The sequence below is a fragment of the Equus quagga genome, chromosome 2 (assembly GCF_021613505.1).
Source record: "Equus quagga isolate Etosha38 chromosome 2, UCLA_HA_Equagga_1.0, whole genome shotgun sequence".
Taxonomy (NCBI): domain Eukaryota; kingdom Metazoa; phylum Chordata; class Mammalia; order Perissodactyla; family Equidae; genus Equus; species Equus quagga.
In genome coordinates this window covers 36,689,135-36,710,002 of record NC_060268.1, presented here as the reverse complement: position 1 = coordinate 36,710,002, position 20,868 = coordinate 36,689,135, and positions in this window count along the sequence as shown.

The following is a 20,868-nucleotide window of genomic DNA, read 5'->3' as shown; positions in this document are numbered from 1 at the left end:
TGGACCCTCAATGTCATCACAAGGGTCTTTAGAAGAGAGAGGCAATGAAGAAAAGGTGCTGTGGCCGAAGCAGAGGTTGGATGATGGCATCCAGGAGCCAAGGAGTGCCATTAGCCTTTTTGAAGCTGGAAGAAACAAAGACTAGATTCTCCTGTGAAGCTTTGAAAAGGAACCAGCCCTGATGACGCCTTCATTTTAACCCCCTTAAGATTCATTTCCAGCTTCTGACCTTCAGACCTGTCAGGGAATAAATTTGTGTTGTTTTACGTCCCTAAGTTTGTGGTAATTTGTTACAATGGCAATGGGAAACCAGTACAATGCAATAGATGGATTGTGGTTCTGTTTTAAAAGTTTTTATCTTTTACACGTTCATAGTACAATTTTTACAAAAGAGTAAAACAGCATCTTAGATTTCCTACAAAATAATGTGTATGGTGTCCAGCGCGTATGATGAAAAGAGCGTGTGCATGGGGAGTATTGAAGAAGCAAGATGGGAGACGAGTTGATAATTTTGAAGCAGGATAATGGGTATATGAGCATTTATTATCTCTTTTCTTTGCTGTTGTGTGTTTTTCTATTCTTGAAGTTAAGAATAAAAAAGACAGGGCATGAAGATAAATTTTTCTTACTTAATTCTTCCTAGTGCTGAATTACCTGGGAAGATCCTTTTGTCTTCTCTCATTCATTTTCTTTCCCCCATCCTCAAGGGTTTTAGCAAACAATGAAGGAGGAGTTCTGGTAGAACTTCTAATGACCTGGAAGAGCTAATGGAGGGGCAGAGTATGTAGTTGCTATAGGAGACTTAGTTTTTGTTTGGATAAATGTCAGCCTGGAACTTGATGGTGCTGGTAGATATTTCACGTCAATGGTTCCTCTTTTTACACAAAATTATATTAAATAGGAAGGATAGAGAATGCCACTGTATCTGTTATCCATGGTGGATTTATTTAACTTGGCATTTTTCTAATCATATAACATATACTAGGGAAAAGTCCTGTTTCCTTTGTTTTTCCTAGATAAGAATTTTGAGGCCTAATATCAGAGCCATATCATTCATATTCTGCTTCCCTTTACATAGAAAAGTTTAGAATGGTGGTTCTCAGTAATGGCTGTGCATCAGAATTAACTGTGAATTTTTGTTTTTTAGTATAATTTCCAGGGCCACATGCCATACTGAAATCAGAAGTTCTGAAACAATATGGAATGAATTTTTAAGTAAAGAAGTGGCACGATCAGATTCTGTTTTAGAAAGAATTTTGATGACAGTGTCAAAGATGAGCTGTAATGGAGAGAAACGATAGAGTATCCAATTAAGGAAGTTTGCTAATAATGGGAATAAGTCATGATGTGCAACTGAAAACAGGAAGTATGATTGGAGATGGCAAAGAAAAGGTGGATTTGAAAAAGATTTCTGAAGTAGAAACAATAGATTTTGGTAATTTAAATGATGTGAGGAAATGAGTCGTGCAAGATGTGTAAGCCAGGATAACTCTAGGTTCTGCTGTGACAACAAAAAGAAACACAGAGAGTGCTCTTCTCTGCCTTCCCACCATCTCCATCTTTCCCACTCTAAGGAAGAATATTCCTTCTGAAAGCTGCTCCTTCCTGTTTTTCCATTAAGGTAGGGAGTGGGACGAAATTTCCATGGTCTTACGTAGTTTGGGTTTAAAGAAGGAAAAAACAATTAGGTTCCTGAGAAGAAACAAAAGTTGTGGAGATATGCCTCTGCCAGGTGACTGGGTCCTTTATTCCTGTTTATCCCTCACAATAGTCATTGCAAACACATGCACCCTCCCTCTGTTCATTCCTACTCACTCACCATCAACCATACCTTCCTAGTCACTGAGTCTCTGGCTAACCTGGCAGAGTGCCAGCAGCTCTGCACTTTCTGGATGTGCCTTCAGCTGGGGTTCCTGCCATTGGGAACCATATGCTTCCCCAAGAGGAAAACCAAATGTCTGGGTCTTTTCTGTTTCCTAAATAAATCATTATTCTTTGCATCAAAATTTAGAATGAAAACATGTATATTTTACTCCTATAATGGTCATAGGTAAAGAATGTCTCTTACCATGCCGTGTCTATTCACAATCTAATTAACTAGAGTTTCCTTTTACTGTCAAATATCATACCTGAGTTTTCCCTACTTTATTGCAGCCAGAATATCCTGTCCAGAAGCGATGCCAAGCTTTAAATTCATAAGTGCATGTCTACTGGATGAGAATTCCAGCAGAAGTCTATCTTTTGTCAGCATTTTCATAAAAATGAAGACCCTCATGAAAGCGTATGATGATACTTAAGCTAATAATTGCCTGTCCTTCCTAATGATGACAGGACTTCAGTAAACGATTTTGATAAAACCGAGTCTTAACATAGGTTTTTCATTTGGAGAAAAAAATACTAAAGCTATTACTCTTCATGCCCAAAACTGATGGGTACGCCTGCAATGTGGGGATGACTAACCATAGCTGGATAGATACCTTGGAAGTGAACGGAAGACAAAGACTGCATGGCCGTATCTTAGGCCAGTCCTTCTGATATTGGAGAATAACACAGTGTAACATTTTGTTATCATTAGCTGTCAGACTATTCCGTGGTTACTAGTCAGACCATGTGTTTACCAGCTTTTCTAAATATAGCATTATGTTCTTTCCACACGTATTAGGAGAGGAAAAGTAGAGAAGGTAATGATATTTGTCAGACTACTTAGTTACCAGCTTCTCTGCTGTCAGTGAAAACTGTCTAAAATCTTCCTGGCATCCCCTTTCCTCACTTTGAAGGGCAAATGTTAACACAGAAGGGTTTCTGGGGACTCTTTTAACTATAGGAGAGTCTTTAGTGAGCACTGTCGTACCAATTTGTGTTTAAAGCCCCAGGAGCTTATTCAGCGATGCCCGTCAGATTTTTCACAAAAAGCCCTAGAAACCTCTTCGTGAGAATGGCTTTCATTGTGAAGGCAGGCCCGGCTCACTCCGTTACTCAAGGCTTTGTGCCTGGTGCTTCTGGACAGGCACAGAGGAAATTACAGTGGGACTTTCTTTCCATGTTGACAGCCAAAAAAGTAAGCCATTCTTTGCCTTTGACATCTTGACCCGTCACTGGACAGTTTCTTCTTTTAATATCGTTGATGTCCTTGCCATTCTTGAGAAATGATCCATTTTTCCCATTGTAGTCCTTAAAAGGAGTACAGTATATGAGTATAGTGTAGGCGGTTAGTCTAGTATAGTCATAGGTGATTGCTGTTTGTTCCTGCACTCAACTCTCAATACTGTTTTGACTTCTATTGGTATTATCAAATAGCAGTATTTGTCAGGTGCCCAAATATAAAAATGATGCAGCCTCTGCCTGTTGCTGATTATATCCAGTTAAGTTGTTTTGGGGTGTGTACTTCTTTCCTATTACTAGATCTTTTGATTTAGTCATTAGGAGAGGATTCATATCCGTTATCTTGCATCAAAACGTAAATGAGTTCCCAATTAAATTAAAGCAAAATTTGAGAATATAGAAGTATCTGGAGCCTGCTCTCTCCTTTTGGGCTTATTTTTAAAAGTTTGATAATTGAAGAAAATCACAGCTCTTATTATTTAATAATCAATACTGAATTTAAGGTTGTATATAACCAGCTTTTGTTTACTTATGAGGAATAAACATTACAGCCAATTTTAGAAAAAAGTTTAATCCATTACCTTTTTGCTATATGTGATCATACCTAATAGTAATTGCAACCACATAGGCCTCCATCTCTATAATGTTAATAGTAGTCAAAATTCTTTGATTAATCTCCATGTACCAGGCACAGTGCCAAGCAACCGAAATTTATTACCGTCCATAACTCTATCAGGTAAGTTCTATTATTTCATCTCCATTTTACAGATGAAAAAGTCTTAGAAAAATTAAGCAACTCACCCAAGTTTATGCCCCTAGACTTAGGTGTATTTGGCTCTAAAACCTATGCTTGTCATCACCATGTTTTACTGCCTGAAATTGTAACTAGAACGTCATTGTCACACTAGGATGAACCATAGTTACCCCTAACTGCTGAGGAGTGCTAAAGAAGCTCATGGCTAACTATTTTTGAGGAGAAGGATTTATTGAGTGTAAGCACGAGATTTTTGGTGCATATAGAAGAAGGCATGTTGTAGTAAAGGGCCCTGGGTTCGGAACCAACCTTGCCACACCCCATCCCTTCCATTGAAGTTCAAATGAGTTTGTGATTAAACCCTTGACCCCTCCCTTCTCCTAAAGGAGCTGGAGTTGGAGAAAGCAGCAGACAGTATTGGAAGGACAGGCCAGGTTTATGCCATGGCCTCATGGCGTTGTTTGAAGAGAGCACTAAACAACCCACTAGGTTACCTCTAACCCAATGTCATCTATTTCCGATTCATCTGAGCAACTGGGTGCCAGGAAATTTGTTACACATTATAACCACATTTTCACACTGAATGCTCTCAACAACTCCATCCTCACTTTAAAGAAGAGGAAATTGAGACTCTGAGTGGTGAAATGACTTGCCCATGCCAGAACCAGCCAATGGTTGAGACGAGATAGTAACTCAAAGTCTAGAGCTCTTCTCAGTTCCCCACGCTGCTTCCTAGGACACAAATGCACACTCACACACCCTTCTGAAACCGAATCTGAACACCGCACACTAAGATTGTTTTGAAGTTCATTGACCTCTCTGGATATTCAACGTTTTGCTAGTTTTCTGGATTATGTTTTCAAGGACGTTTATGTTTGTTCTTTCCCTTTGAGGATAGAATGCTGCCACAGAGTAGCATTTTCAGAATTTCCAGCGACCTGAGGCCTTGAACGTTAAAGAAACCCATTGCAGTTTTATAGTGGTCACGGTGGTGAGAGCAGGACCCCCACCCACCATTTCCCCTCACTGACCAGGCCCTGGATCCCACACTCACAATAACGGTCTTTGCAAATACTGCTTTCCATAGCATGGCTTCTGAATTGCCTTGAATGCTGGTCGGCCTCATGCTTTGGATATTTGTGGGTCAGTAGGATTTGTTTTCTGTTAAACTGCTTAACCACAAGGGAGGCATGGGCGACAAAGAAAACCCCCTCACTTTCCCTTTACTGGTCTGACCAGTTTAAAATGAATAGGAGCCCAGAGAGATTTCTCGCTTTCCACTTCCCACTATCAAAGTAGGCAGTGGATCCAGGGATGTGTTTGGAAATGACAGCTGAGTGGGAACAGTGAAAGGAAACCCGGCCTGGGAGACCCGTAAGTGTCCCATTTCATCCCGAATTCAGACTAGGCTGTGCAAGGTCATGCACAGAAGCTGAACCAGTGACCCACAATTTGATCCCTTCAGTTTAGAGGTTCAGACCTGGATAGACTTTGCATTCTCCGCTCTCTGCTCCTGCCTAAACTTCCCCAGGCCCCCCACTCTAATTTCACACAACACCCAATCCTTTGAGCTGTAAGAATGGCTTCAGTTTCAGAAGCCTCAGGGTGCCGAGGTGAGCATGTCTTCCTTGAGGGTTACTGTTCCCTTTCTGGTTAACATTTCCAGACAGTTAAAACCATTTCTAATTACTAGAAATATCTTTAATCATTCCCAGCTTTATGCTTACATGCTTATCATTAACAATAAAAATGCTTTCTCCTTTATTGAAGTGTTGCTGGCTCAAAGAACACAGGGAAGGGAAAAGAAAGCAATGACAAACTGTACGCAGGGAGAAACTGACTCTGAGCTCACCTCACCCTGAACCACTTCAGAAGACAGCACTAAACAGTCAAAGAGCACACAAACGCTAGCACGGACCCACGACTTCTGTGTGTGTGTCATTTCCCACTCCCCCAAGCCAGCACAATCTCTCAACCTTCGTCCTGACTGATACTCTTTTACCTGTGTATTTCTTTTTGAATATGACTTACCTTTTTAACCTAGTATTGTATGTAACATTCTGTTCATTGTTTTAAATTCTTTTGACTAAGGTAGGAATGTAAATAAAAACACATACTATATATCTATATATGGGTGTGTATATATATAATTTATAAGTATAAGTTACATTTATATAAATATACAATAAGTAAACAAATTAGTTACATAATATTTTATCCACCAGTAGTGGGCCTTTTCTGTCTCTGAGTTACATTAATGCAATTGTTCTCTACCTGCCTATAATTTAGAACACCTGGGGTGATTCCAAATATACAGTTTCACAGCCCAGACCCACTGAATCAGAATACAGATATAGACATAGATTTAATGGTCACAGTGGTAGAAATGCCAGGTGACTCCTTGTTAAAGTGGTGAGAAAAGAGTCATTGCTTCTTGCTCATTTATTCACCCTTATCTTTTATTTATCCATTAAATCACACATGAATTTATGAATCAAGGGATATAGAGTCAAAATAAACACATTTCTTCTTCTTAAAGAGCTCAATACTTTACAACTTTGTTTAGTCTTTAGCAAATATAGCTGAATTGATGCCAGTTGACCTTGTAAGAAAAATTCCTAAGCTCATACCCTTGAAGAAATTCCCCGTAGTAGATGAACACGGTGGGGAACACCCCAATGGGCAATCTGCACTCTGGATTTTGCGTGGCCCAAGTCCTGTGACTTCATTTATAATGTGAACAATCCTCTTGAGTTAGCCCCATATTTCCCATTAAATGAGGAAAAATGAATTCCCATTACATGTACACATGGTAGGTAAGAAAAGGAAATCCAGACTATAATCTTGCCTCCCAAGTCTTCATCCACCTCTGGAAGGAGTCATTTTATTTCAGTGTTGACCTGTTAGTGCATACCATTTCATGGGAAAATCAAGATTCTCCTGCTAAAAATGTTGAATGCCATTGATCTCCACCATGTTTGTAGCCTTGCATTTTGTTTGACGGTCGTAAGTGCCAGTGGCAGGTAACTTCATGAGGATGCGTTTAAACATTCAAAGTAAATGCCAACTCCTCGTAAGAAATGACGGTGAGGGGTACGCCACAGTGCGTGGAATCAGGGGATCATTGAAACTTTTGAAGTGACTGTCCTAGCTCTTCCCCTGGAATGGTTCTTCACAATCAGTGCACAGTCTTACCCCCATTATCTGGGGAAGAAATTCATATAAAGGAAGAGAACTCAGGGGAGCTATTTTTAATAGCCTGGTATATGCGGTGCCTTTTGTGATATTTTTCATTTTAAAATCTGTTTTGAATACCCTGGCAAACTGACTAGTATGTGCTGTCATATAAATGCAGCAGAGTCTGAGGGCGGATACCGTAGTCTTAGGCGTCTACCAGTCCTGGGTTCAGCCGTCATTATTGAAGGGCCACGTTGCTCAGTCTCTCCAAAGCCTCAGTTTCCCCATATATAAAGTTGGCGTATGACCAATTTTAGTCACGTTGTTGTGAGGACTAAATGAGAATGCACGTAAAGCAGTGAGCATCCTGCCCGGCAAGGTCACCTATGGCAAAATCAGTGCACAATACATTTTATCTATAATGATGTTATTGCTGTTATTATTTTTATTATTATTCCATGTGGCTTACCCAAGATATTATGGTGGCAAATTGATGGTTTGCATATATCTGGGATTCCTCAGGAAGTTTCTCTATATCTACCTTTTCCATATCTAGGGTATATTATGAGAGCAGCTGTGATTCTGTATTATGAATGCTATTTGAGTTGTTTAAAGAAGTTCTTCAAGGAAGTCCTTGAGGTTGTCCACAAGATATGTACTAAACACTTAGCAGTGTACACACCACAGACACCTTGGCATCTGCCACCCAAAATGCCTAAAACAGGTTTACTCAGCTTTTGAAACCAGGGAAATAGCACTATGTGGCCATCCAAAGAGAAACTGGGAAAAGGTCTTAGGGTGTAGGTATATTTTGTCTCCCCTCCATTCTTTGATAGTCTTAATTTTTTGCTTCCACGACTTCTTGTGAAGCCAACTGATGTTGCGAATGACAGCAGTTAATTTCTCTATTTCCTCCTGCACAGTCAGCATATAGGTTCTTTCACCACTGCCTTACTGCCTGAGACAGCTGGAAGGGTAATGAACGTGTTGTTTTCTGTAACAGCATTCCAATTCTGCAGAAATACCTCCCCCACCCGCTTAAAGATTTACATGCCACGTCTCCAGCAAAGTGCTGGCTGTCAGCTCCTTGTCTTGGTTGTCTGGTGGAGATTAGGGAACACAGATTCATCAATAACTCAATTTCAAGGGCAAGAAGAGGGTGACTTAGTGCAAGATACTGAACGATCCAAAGATACTGCAAGCTGTACCCAATTTCTGCCAGCACATGTAAGAATCCTGTTGAAGTAAGCATCATTTTAATTCAGAACAATAAATCTCCCCTAGTTTAAACAGTAGCTGGTTGGCCAAAACAAAAATAAAAATGACTGAGAAAACGGAACTCACATAGTTTTGAGAGGAGAGAGTTGGCTAAATTCCAAAATATGGGCTAAAACCGATACCAACTGAACCACTAACAGAAAAAGTCCCTAAAACATCAATCCATCCAGGTGAGATGTTGCCACATAATTTGGGATCTCAGAGTTAATTGGTTCAGGATATTGGCTCAGCTTTCAATTTAGTCCTTCCAGAATTACAGGTAAGCATGCTGTGTTATTAACAGAGCAGAAGACTGAAGGACTGTATCTGTGGCATGTATACTGTGATGTAGGAGTATTTTTAAGAAGTCTATGCATTTTATGGATCCACATTTTAAAGGGATGGCTATGAAAGAAGCAAGGGATTTTCTGACTCCCAGCAAACATCAAGGTCTCTGCCATTTTCGTAAATTTATGTTCTATAGATCACATCTTTTCTATTTTTTTCCTTAAGTCACTTTATTGAAGTACAATTGACATGCAAAAATCTGTTTATATTTAATGTACACAACTTAATGAGTTTGGAGATAAGTATACGCTCATGAAACCATCACCACCATCTATGCCATAGGCACATCCATTCTCTCCCACTCTCTTCATTCATTGTTAATATTTTTGTGATAAGACCACTTAACATTAGATCTACCCTCTTAGCAAATTTTGAGGTAAATAATATAGTATTGTTAACTATAGGCACTGTGCTGTACTGTAGCTCTCTAGGACTTATTCATATATCACATCTTTTAAACATCGAGAGCACTAATACACTTAATTAACTTGTTTTGAGTTATTACACTATGTTAAAATTTAATAACCTAGAGAACATGGAAGTTATTTGAATTTGAATTCCAAATCCACCGTAAACCCCTTCCTAATCATTGCCTTCCTCAGGCATGCCCCTAACTCCACCCTCCTTATAGGACAGCACAAAGGTACTACAGAGTGCTGGCTGGCCTCTCAGAATGGAACTTTCCTCATTTTCTTCAGTGCCCAGCACGCCTTGCCCAAATCATTTGTTATCTCCTATGTCGCATCCCATCATTGTCAAAATATCTGTGGTCCACTGTTTCTTTTCTAGTCTTCACTTCTTTTGTTTTCTAAGGCTGCCTTTTCTATCTCTCTCTTCTTTATTTCTCCTCCTTGTTGTGTTTCCCCCTCCTCCCCATGTCACAGCACTGCCTCCTCCTGCTTTTGTGCTGGTGCTCTATGCCTTTTATAGCCAACCTCTGTTATTAGCAATTGGTAATCTTTTTTCCTTTGTGGTCAATAAGCAATATCACCATCTTATTTTGTTTCTAATATTTGGCTCACGAACTATTTTTGCCATTAGAGCTGATCAGTGGCTTTAAATAAAAAAAAGAAAACACTCAGGATTTGGATGCTTGAGGTTGCTAGAAATCAGAGTGATGTGTTATATGTAATGGAGAGAAATAATATCAAATTACATATTAAGAAAAATTCCCATATTAATTTAATACTGTGGACAATGCTACTTGGCTTTCACATTACAAAGAGTTTTCATCTCTTTTGGGTCTTCTAATACCCAATCTAAGGCATTCTAGAGGGGTTACTAAGTGTTTTCTTTCCTCATACTTCATCACACACACACACACATACACACTCCAATGCAGAGAGACATAGTTGGAAAAAGATAGAGTGGAGAGAAAAAATAATGTACTGGGAAAATACCTATTATGAAGCAAAGGAAAGACTAAGCAGATACATTACTCAATTATGAAATATTTCAAAAGAAGAATCAGAAAGATCACAATTCACTTCCAAAACTTCTCACCCACTTGTGTGTAACTGTAGGTGTTACATTGCCCTGGACTTACTATTGGCTTCCATCTACTTTCCCATGAGTTTATTTTCATATGTCCAGTTGGTTTTTATAGAGTCTTACTCTTTAGATCTCCATTTCCTTTGTTTTCATGATTCTCTGGAGATTTCCATCATAAGGTTTGGATCTATAATTACTCTCCAACAAGACTAGTAAGATATTAGATATTGTTTACATGTATGTCTATGGACTGGAATGTGATGGATTCTTTTTAATGTTTTGTATTGAAAACAGTTATAGTATGATTCTTTAGAAGGTTCTTTTTAATACTCAAAGACATCTAACTAACTTTGAAAGGACACTGGGAGCAAAGACAAATAGAAAGTTTATACCGTAAAGTGACACGTAGATGCTTAGTAAAAACAAAACAAAATACCATTTGGTAGAGTGAATTTCGCTCTATTCTGCATTGTCTCTGCTTGTGTAAAACCATTATCACTTATTGTATATAGTCAGTCAAGTCTCTTTACAATGACTTAAAATAAGCCACTTTAGGGGCTGACCCGGTAGCCGAGTGGTTGGGTTTGCGCGCTCCGCTGCAGGCAGCCCAGTGTTTTGTTGGTTCGGGTCCTGGGCAAGGACATGGCACTGCTCATCGGACCACACTGGGGCGGCGTCCCACATGCCACTCCTGGAAGGACCCACAACGAAGAATGTACAGCTGTGTACTGGGGGAATTTGGGGGGAAAAAAATCTTTAAAAAAAATAATAATAAGCCACTTTAGAAACATAGTTGCCTAGAGAAGAACATCAGAATCAAGAGAAAAAGTCTAAAAGAAGAGATTTGTGATCTTCTAAATTTTTAAATCTGACCCTCCTGGATACCATTCTTTTGACTAGATGTAGCTATTTGGAATGTGTGTCTCTATTTAAATGTTTGATCAAAAAATTATTCTGCAGCAATTGTGGTTTTGGGAAACAGCAAAATAAATATTTCCAGTTAACTTCTCCCAGTGTATTTTTCACTTTTCAGATCCTTTGTTGGATAATCAATGCTTCCCAAACCCAGCATTAGTATCACCTGGGGAGATCTTAAAAATGCAGATTCCCATGGTATACCCCACCCTCCTACCTCTGAACCTTTAGGTGGGACCTGAAAATGTCTTTTTTAACTTGTTCCCAGAGAGCGTTCTTATGGAACCATTCAAATGCCAGTCCTAAGGGTTTAGGAATTAATGAGTGAACCCTGAAGGAGGTGTGCTGAAATGCTAGAAAGGGAAATCAGAATGGCTCCTCTGTCCATATACTACCCCCACAAAACACACACACACACACACACACACACACACGCACGCATGCACACCACACAGAAAACATAAATACGTGTGATGGTTGTGTGTGCCTGAGGGGACAGAAATGGAACTCAACTGGAATACTCATGTCTCATCAACTCCAATTACAGAAATAGCTGTGTATAAATATCCCGTCCCGACGTGTTTGACCCGCCAAAGCTCGGTTTAATTTTGCAGTTGAAGTCCTCCAAGGACACTGTGCTTGGGCAAGTTTACTCTGCTTTCAGAGTCCCTGGACTTTGCGCTGTATTCAGGTCCTTCTGTCCCCAGCATTTCCAGGACCTGGCTCTTCCAACAGTATTTCAATCACTCTCTGTTGCTTACCTCCCATCATCTCCTTCTTTAGGAACATTCCAGAATCCTGGACTGAAAAAGAACCCACTCTGCTCAGGCACACAATCCGTCTTTGTTTGTAGACCTCCCTGGAAAGCAATCTCAACTAATACATTGGCATGCATGCCGGGAATAGTGGGAGTGAGTATGTTTAGTCTTTTCTAACCAGCAGAGTTATCTGGTTCTTTTTCCCAAAGAAGATTTAGAAAACAGACAGACTGGTGTTTCATGACTCCAATTTGACTTTTGATTTGGTGTAAACAGGAAAGAAAGGTGAACAGGAGAGCAATGAGCACCAGCCAGCTCGGAGATGCTCCTGCCTTTAGTTTTCACTGGTCAAGCACATTGTCCAATAAAGTTTTATGGGCCAGCCTGCCCAGTAGCCAGGGCTGTCAGCCGCTGTGTTGCCTTTCTCTCCCATTCCCATACTATCCCAAACCTCACTAAATTTTTATGTCCAAGGCGTTCATTGACTTTACTGAGGAGGAGGATTAGAACAAATATCTCTAACAGAAAAATTCAGTTCAAAATCACTCTGCTTTTGCTTAGATGCAAACATTTTATTGGTAGCTCAGTTTAACTCACTGATTAAGAAAGGGATGCTACGAAGGATGGCAGTGAAGCCTGTTGTCCAGGCAAGGGGCTGCTCCAGGTCAAGAGTAGGCTGCTGTCTACAGGCTTATGGACAGGCAGGAGGTAGACAGCCTCCAGCCAGAGGATCAGCCATTTGAACACAAATCCCCAAGGGCTGACTCATAGCTGCCCTGCTGGCCACTTGAAGGGGACAGGATCTTTACTCATTTGGCCTAGTTAAAGGCAGACTGTTAGCTGGGACTCTCAAGGCTGGCCATATCATTTTGGACAGATCTGATACCTGATCTCGTCTCTGATTTCTCATTTGAGACATATGGGAACATATTTAATTGGCCAGTCAGTTTTAGGTCCCCCAACTACAAAAGTAAAGTTTGCATTCAATATTTATATATTCTGTACATAGACTTGCACCCTAAAATCCAGATTCTGGAGAAGTAACAGCCATTATGTTATAGTTTATCAGAAGCTGGAGCTCAGACACGAGCTCTGGGTTCTACTCAGATCCTCTCATAACTGTAACCTGAGGGAAACTCCATTCTTCATAGCAGCTCAACTCACATAAAAACCAAAAGATAGGTCTGTGGAACCTGAAATTTTGTCTCCAATCAAAAACTTAAAACTGCTTCTAAATCTTTCTAACCTTTCAGCTAAAAAAGGAAATATTTAGTTGTACATATGAACTATTTGGTTGCACATAAATGGAAAGAAAACCACGTTCTTGACATTCTAAATTTACTTTAAAAACTTAGTTATGTCAAAGCAGTATGTGTGGGTAGACATCAGTATTATTCCATTTTAAAGTGTGTGTTCTGTGTATGAACCTGAACATGCACCATGCATTTTTATCTCTCCTGCTTACCTGTGTAAACAATTCCCATCTCTCAATCCACTAGTGTTTCAACAACTCAGCATTCCTTTCCTTTGAGTTTTGTCGACAATCAATAGGTCAGACTGGATTCTATTCATCTCTCTAATGATCTCATATGAGAGCCCACATAACACTTTCTCTTCCTTGACCCTCAGCCTGGAAGTGGTCCACACTCATTAACTACTGGCATATCCTCCCACAGCATCATAATGCTCCAGGCCCAGCCATGGACAAGCATTTAATTACAAACCATCTGTTTAATATAAACTAGATCTGCCAGCAGCCCCTTGGCAGTCTGAGGAAAGACTTTTCTAAAAGAAAATGAGAATTGCTCATCAAATGACAGCAGGGAAAAGACCTCTTGAATCTTTCCCACTTTGACACCCTCAGGTCTTCTAAGGCCAAGTCCGTACTTGAAAAACAGCATCAGTATTACTTGACTTCACAATTCAAAGAGAATTAAGTGTTCCCTGGAAATTTAAATCAATCTGGTACAGATAATTCAGGCTTTTTTTTGCTTTCATACTAGCTTATGCTTCAAAGATTATAAGTTAAACAAATGACGTAAGGGACGAGAACTGATCAAATGTGGGCATGATTTCCCGTGTAGTAATCTGGCCATAATTTTCTAGTCTGGAATCCATACCATATTGGTAAGGCAGAAAAAATGCTAAAGTGCAAGACAATGGAGGCTGACCATTCTTATTTCTTAAAACACTTGGTAAATCAATTCTTACCCACTCCCAGAATCTTTCAGAGGAGATGTCGTGCCATAGCTCCCTTGAGACAGCAACCCAGGCCATGTGTTTACTGCTACTCAGCCTCAGGATAGAGCCTAAACTGATTGGACCAGAGCTGGGCGCCAAAGCTAGCAGCCCCAGGCTGGCCAGCACTTTATAATCTGGTTGGTGTAGAAGATGAGCCCTCATCAGCTGCCGCCCAAGTTACAAAGCACTCTACTCTTATTCTAAGGTGTATGTCTCCCTTGAGGGACTTTAAACACCTGAAATCAGGATGTCATACAATCTACATATGCATTTAGCACAGCTGTATTTCTTTCTCTCCCTTCTAGGTCTTATTAAAATGATGGTACATTATATAGTCAGTGACATCTTTGAACCACAGGGATCCAGTAGCTATAAGTGGGAGCTGAAGCCTAAAAGACCTGAGGAGTTCTTTGGGATAGTCAGGACCACAATGGAGAATAAGCCAAAGATATCAGCAAGCAGAAGGTGTGAGTAAACAGAGGAACCCGGGCAGTATAGAAAAAGAATGAAATGCATGTACAGAGGGACACTGGCCACATGGGGCTTAGAGGTTGCAGAGGGAGTAAGATCAGGTCTCCAAGGCCTCAGAAGCAGTTCCTGGTCTTGAGGCTCCTCCAGTGGGTTTTTGAAACAAATAACCCCATAAGAAAAGGGGAGAAGGTAAACTTACCTCAGCCTCTCTTGCTTCTTTGCAAGATTCTGAGACTCATATTCTCACAAGATTTTTGGGGATTTTTGAGAAGTATAGATTCCTATGCCCAGCCTACCCTCTCATTACAAAAAGGAATTGAAGCTTGTGGTTCTCTAAGTATTTTGATTGATAAAAAGAGGATGAAGTAGAAGTTCACACCTAGATTCAGTGCCGGTGAAGAAACAAAAACTGGATAGTAAAGAGCTGTCCCCTCTGAGTAGTTGGCCATCATTCAGTTGGAAGACGGACTTTCGGACATGTGAACACATATGATGACAGAATCTTTCAGCCAAGCTGAGCTCTGTGATTGATAGTTCCCTTCCTATGATGGACCTCTGTGGCTAACTCAGTGAGGTAATTTCAGTTGAATCATGCATTGATGTTCACAAGTTTCTTTAGACAATGGCCTGAATTGACTTTCTCCAATTACTCTATTGCAACACCATACTAATTATCTTACAACATTTACCACCATTTGTTCAGATCTTGTCTACTTGGATAGTGTCCCTCTCATTAAAATAGCGTCTTGTTTACCACTATATTTTCAGCATTAAGTGGCACATTATATTTACTTAATATATACTTTTAGGTATGGAAATGATAGGAAAGTACGTGTCCCTGGTTTATTGAACATTGGTAGAGCACCAGTAGAAAGCAATTTTATGGACTAATATATGTAAAGATTTTTGAGCATAGTAACCACTATGTGGACTAACTAAATAATAATGTCTAATATCATTTCTCTTTGCCTATTCCAACTACCCTCTCAACTTGTTTTCTTCACCCCAGATGAAACCTTCGACAGGTTCCTCAGAGTTTCTGGTACTCCTGTTTTGGCAGATGCCTACGGATCTCTCTCGTTGGTGTGTTTGTGGATTTTGTAAAGCAACTCCTTCCCCCATCACTGGGACTCTCTAGACAGAATTTTCTTGATTCAAGCAATGTCTCCTGCCATGGTCATTTATCTGCAGCTCTCCATTCCTAGTTCCTGACTATTCCCTCCTCTTTTGGGGTCACTTCACCAACAGACAAACTCCTTGGCCTCTCTCTCAACGTGACCCAATTTTGCTCCCCTTCTAGGAGTCCACGTCTGGCACATGGAGAAAATCAAACTAGAAGGACAGGCTGTTCTCATGGCAGTCACTTCTCCTACTACCATGCAAGGGTAGCCACAGCCCCCGCCTCTCACTTCTAGATTTTGCCAAGTGGGAGTTGGATGTAGTTCCTATGTTCTCAAACTCCAAGGGGTACACATCAAGCTCTACACGTGGTTCTCTTCAAGCTTCTCTTCAGTTGACTAGACAAGAGGGGAAGAACTCTCCTTCCCAGCCCCACAGGAGGGGATGGATATCACAGCACACCGTAAATATACCCAGGACACTCTTCTCTACTGACCTCTTCAATTTCTTGCATGTAGCTAAGAGGTGGGTGATGGGCTAATGTTGGCAGAATGGATTTTATAATTTCTCAGCTTGTTCTGCATAGATAGTGTAGCACCTGGCTCTTAGGACGTGGGGAGAGGAGGTACTTGGCACTTCATTGGTCATACCTGGCCTTTGTGTCATCTAAAAATCTGGGAAACCAAGAGTCCCATTTTAACATCCTAATGTTACATAAATAGAGATAAAAGTGACAACTTCTATAAAGTCTTATTACACAGCAATCTACAGTTGGACTGGCCCTAGTCAATAAAGGGATTCTCAAAGTCTTATTTGGTAAATTCTAAACTATTCTCTATCCTAATTCCCAAATCTAGGAAGAGTCATGATTTAAGAGAGGTGGAAAGCTAAGGTACAGTAGAATTTGAGAATTTCTTTGCAACTGAGGTTAGTGAAAGTCAATCAAATTTAAAGGACGAGATCTGCACTCCTGGTTTGTAAGTACATGGTGGATAGAGACTTGGAAAATCTAGTTGAAATATCATAAACAAAGGATGTTATAATTTATTGATAGTGGCCATTCACATTATATCATTCGTCACGCTTAGGTCTTTCACCAAAAATTTGCTAAAAGCATGGCTGCCTAAGATAAGAGAGAGAGAAAGAGAGAATGCTAACTTGCTGATACTTTTTCTTTATAAATTAATAAATTGAAAATGTGGCTTTTTATACTCAAGTCTCCCTGGATTTGATCAACACTGATCCAACCTGAGTATAAGATAAGGTGACTCTGGCTTAAACTAAAGAACGGAGAGTTTTGTAGGGATGTCTGACTAAGACTTGGAATTGTATCTGAATTGCATTTGGGTTTACTTTGCCTAGGAGAAGGTTGGTGCACAGATACTTGCGAGGTCAGCGAGTGACAATAGTGGGAGAGATATATTCTGGTACCTCACAGAGCCCTGGGGGTGGTTTTTGAACACTCTCTAGCAAGGGCTAGAGAAATGCTTTCAGAAGGGCTGAAAGGAATACAGGGCTCTGTTGGTGCTTTGAGCAATGGGAAGCAGCCTCCAGGGCTAGACAACATCTTTCTGTAGGGGCGCTGATGGCAGACAGAATGAGAGCTCCGTGGGTGCAGTAATTGCCCGGGTGAGTCAGGAGATCATGAGCAGAGGCCCAATGGGGCAGCAGCATGTGGAGGACCTGCTGAGCACATCTGAGACATCCATGGGGAAGTCCAGAAATACCTTGCAGGGGACTTTTTCAAGGGACTAAGTTCCTACAGTTATACGAGTGAAGGCAATAAGCCTGTAGAATTTGAGTCATAATGCCAACGTGGATTGATTTGTGCCCAGAGGCTGGCGGACAAAGAGGCATTCAGGCTGCATGAGGCTCTGGACCCACAGCACTGGAGACCAGACCCTAACAAGGTGTCTATCAACTACTTGCTGCATTCCTGTTGGAAAAATCCTTTGCCCTGACTGACCTTAGCAAGGTCAAGTTTGAAGAAAAATTGGATTGTATTTTTAAACCTATTTTCTATTCTTGAAAATTCTAGCTAAAGCTTTTATCTGATAATTAATATTAGTACTTTAATAGAAGATTCAAAAGACAGAAAAGCCCTCAAAGAACTAGAGCTATAACAATGAAATGACAGCATCTCAGTACCTCTCCTGAGAGGCCAACATACAAGATATTCCCCACTATGGGAGCCAGGAGAAAGCAGAAAGGGTGGGAAGAAGTCCAGAGCTGTCTCTGGAATAAGTAAAATGGGCTTTAGTAAGTTCCCAGCATCGAGGTGCTAAAAGCCACAAAACTGAGTCATGCGTTCGTACATCGTCAAAGATGAACTGTTACCAAATGAATCAAAATTCTCAGGCCACCGAGGTAAAAGAGCCGTCTCTGAGGTAATACTCTGTCTAGGCAAGCTTTTGCGTTCTCTCTTGGCTGGGTTCCACCCTCAGCAGCCTGCTTTAGGCGGCAGGCTACACAACTGTGGGCAGAGAGTGGCGCAGGAAGTGAGATCCTGGAACGGGGCTCTCTGCTATGGGGAATTTCCTTCTCCCGTTTTATTGGTACGAGAGGCAAACGCTAAGCAGCAGAGGAGCTCTCACTGCCTACCCCCTTTCCTCTGACGGCCTGCTTCCTGACAGGGCTCCAAGCCAGCAGATGCCGTGGGCACTGGCTAATCGTCGGTCTAACGAGAGAGCCCTGCCCCAACAGGTCTGTTCATCTGCTGCCAGGCTTGCCAAAGATATCCATTTTTTAAAAAGTATACAACAGCTTTATTGAGATATAATTTACATACTGCACAATTCATCCATTTACAATTCAGAGCTTTTTACTATATTCCCAAGTTGTGCAACCGTCACCACAATCAATCTTAGAACGTTTGCATCACCCCAGAAAGAAACCCCATACCTGTTAGCAGTCCCTTGCCATTTCTCCTGAAGCCCTCTAGCCTCTGGCAACCATTGAGCTACTTTCTGTCCTTATGAATTTGCCTATTCCAGATGTTTCATTAAAATGGAATTGTATAATATGCGATATCATACAATACATGGTACAATTTTGGACCTGCTTGATGTTTTCAAGGTTCATCTATGTATGTATCAGTATGCCATTCTTTGTTATGATCAAATAATATTCCATTGTGTAAATATATAATATCTTGGTTGTCTGTTTATCAGTTGATAGACATTTGGGTTGTTTCCGCTTTTTGGATATTATGAGTAACGCTGCTATAAACATTTGTTTACAAGTTTTTATGTGGACATATGTTTTCATTTCTCTTGGCTATATTCCTAGAGTGGAATTGCTAGGTCCTATGTTAACTTATATTTAACTTTTGAGGAACTGCCAGACTGTTTTGCAAAGCAGTTGCACCATTTTACATTTCTACCAGGAACATATGAGAGTTATAATTTCTTTGCATCATTGCTAATACTTGTTATTATCTGTCTTTTGATCATAATCATCCTAGTGACTGTGAAGTGGTATCTCATTGTGGTTTTTGTTTGCATTTCTCTGACGCCTAATGATTTTAAGCATCTTTTCATGTACTTGTTGACCATTTGTATTTCTTTGGAAAATGTCTCTTTTGATCAAGTCCATGAAAATGCATATCAGAGATTTAGACCTTGTGCCTGACCGTGGCAGAGAAGTATGATGAAATGCATGCCAAGAGCAGGACCTATGAGTGATCAAGGCCTACAGCACAGCTGAAATGAGATTAATGGAAGAATGTGGTCATGGACAAAGCATCAGAGCCTGAAGAATAGCTTCTAGAACACTGTGATGATTAGTTTTATGTCTATAACCAGGCTTTAGTCCCTAATTATTCAAACTTATAGTTATTCAATCAAACACTAATCTAGGTGTTACTGTGGAGGCATTTTGTAAGTATGACTAACATCTACAATTGTTTCAAGGAAATTACCCTAGAGAGTCCTGGTGGGCATATTTCAATCAGTTGAAAGGCTTTAAGAGCAGAACTGAGGTTCCCCTGAGGAAGAAACTCTACCTGTAGACTACAGCTTTGGCTCATGAAGAGCTCCAGTCTGCCCTTCCTGATAGCCTGCTGTAGGGGTCTTGGACCTGCCTAGCCAGCTCCCATAATCATGTAAAGTGTAAGCCACAATCATTTAACAGTTGAGCCAATTCCTTGAGATTATCTATCTATCTATCTATCTCTCTCTCTATCTACCTATCTATCTATCTATCTATCTACCTATTTATCTCCTACTGGTTCTATTTCTCTGGTAAAACTGTGACTGATATAAACATCAAGGAGTTTCTGAGACTGCCAAACAGGTTTCTTGTTCTCCCTGGTACAGGAAACTATAGGAAGTGATGGAAAAAGACTCTCTTTAAGCAGATCTAACCCTGGGAGAAACAGTGCATTTGGTCACAGTTCCCTTTGATGTCCTCCCCTCCCAGGCCACAGGTCTTCCTCTGCCATATTCCTACCTCCTGCCTTAACTGTTGGTGTTTTTGCCCCACAGGGGACATTTGGTAATGTATGGAGATATTTATGGTGGTCAGGACTGGAGGGGGGGGGGTGCTATTAGCATCTAATGGGTAGAAGCCAGGAATGCTGCCAAAGCCTACAGTTCCAAGGACAGCCCCCATAACAAAACGCCAATAGCGCCAAGGCTGAGAAACCGTGTTCTTCAAGACTTATTGAAATGTCTCCTGGTCCATAACTTACCTGGGAATGGCTTAAGCAAACATCATTTTTGATGCCTCTGATGGGTATTTACACTTTAAACAGGACTTCAGAGATCAGACAATCTTCAAGTCACAAACAAATCAAAGCCATATAATGGAATTTCAGGTCTTCTCAAAAGAGATGATTTACTTAGAACAGAATTTATCTACTCATTAAAGGATTTGACCAGATGGTAGTTCTGCCTAGACAGAAACCGACTCCCAGATCCCATGAATGCTGTTGTATAAAGACCCCAATAATATCTAAATGCCTTCCTGAGAAGAGAAACTCTTGTTATTAAATGTGGTCACTATGTCCTCATTGATTTATGATGGAATCACGGTGTAGGAATGAACTGTAGAGGTTGTCAAATACAAGTGCCAATTTATTTGGATGTCATGGCATGTCATGTTGTATCATGTCACGGCATATCATATCATATCTTGGTATAAGGCCTATGTTCTTCCTTTCGGGTATTTCTCAGGCTCAGTTCCACAGCTGAAACAACTTGCTTTCCATCCCCCTAAAAGCAACTCTGCTTGCTA